Below are 934 nucleotides of genomic sequence, written 5' to 3' on the forward strand. Positions count from 1 at the left end.
CTACTGTGTTCTACCATGACTAACTTATGGTGACTACATTAAGCACTTCATGTTTTAATAGGTGGCTTATGGTTGGGTGGGGAGAAATAGCCTAGTTTGACTGACTTGGGGCTACTCTGGAATACCAGTCTGTGTGTGAATATTATGTCTAGCTCTTAGTGGATAGGTCAGTCCTTATTAGTCATTACACCGACTTGTCCAGTTTAACAATAATGGCTTGAATTATCTTTATCTTGCTTGGAGCAAGTGTCATTGTGTATTTTAAAGAGAGAGAAATATTCTGCTTGAGGAGACACAATGTTCTTTGGTACGAAACAGATTTTTTTCTTCCTCTTGAGTATGTGTGTTGTGAACATGCATACTGTAAATGGGAACTGCTTCATGCCCTCATTATACCTCAGTGGCAAGATGTAGTTTTATCCTTTTTTTCCTAAAGCCCTCCAAAAGTGCTACAAACTTAAAAGGTAGTTCAAAAGAATACTGCATCTGTCTCATTATGTTGATATTCTGTCTTATGTGGGTACCAGGTAGTCTTCATGTCTGTAGAGATGTCCTTTTCTAAAGCTCTGCTATGATATACTCTTAGAGACCTGAGTATAGGTGTCTGAGAAAGGGACTTACAAGGGTTTTAGAATGTGTTTCACTTAGGTTGTATTGTGAGGAGTTCAGGTAAACTTAAAAGGCATTAATGCTAAAAATGTACCAGTTGTATCAATTTTTTTTAAACAATTGTGCAAACCTCTCCATGTGCAGAAGAGGTACTTTCACCCCACTGGGGTTCATTACTACTGTTTGTTTCTCCAGTGCATAGTTAAACAAACTCAGGGCTGAACTTTGTGACTCTTAACCTCTTGAGTTTTGTCCCTGTATAAATGATTTAGGTGCCTTCCAGCATGCAGGATCAATTCTGAAATGCGGTCTGTGTACCACTATT

The 934-nt window shown here is 38.4% G+C and overlaps 1 protein-coding gene across 3 annotated transcripts in view; it reads left to right on the forward strand.

The window, feature by feature from the left end:
* The window catches only part of HNRNPR (heterogeneous nuclear ribonucleoprotein R), a 29,840-nt gene that overhangs the window by 8,334 nt on the left and 20,572 nt on the right, over positions 1 to 934 (forward strand). The gene's annotated exons all lie outside the window — the stretch shown is intronic.

This window comes from Gekko japonicus, unplaced genomic scaffold, assembly GCF_001447785.1.
Source record: "Gekko japonicus isolate JY-2015 unplaced genomic scaffold, Gekko_japonicus_V1.1 scaffold524, whole genome shotgun sequence".
In the NCBI taxonomy this organism is placed as follows: Eukaryota; Metazoa; Chordata; class Lepidosauria; order Squamata; family Gekkonidae; genus Gekko; species Gekko japonicus.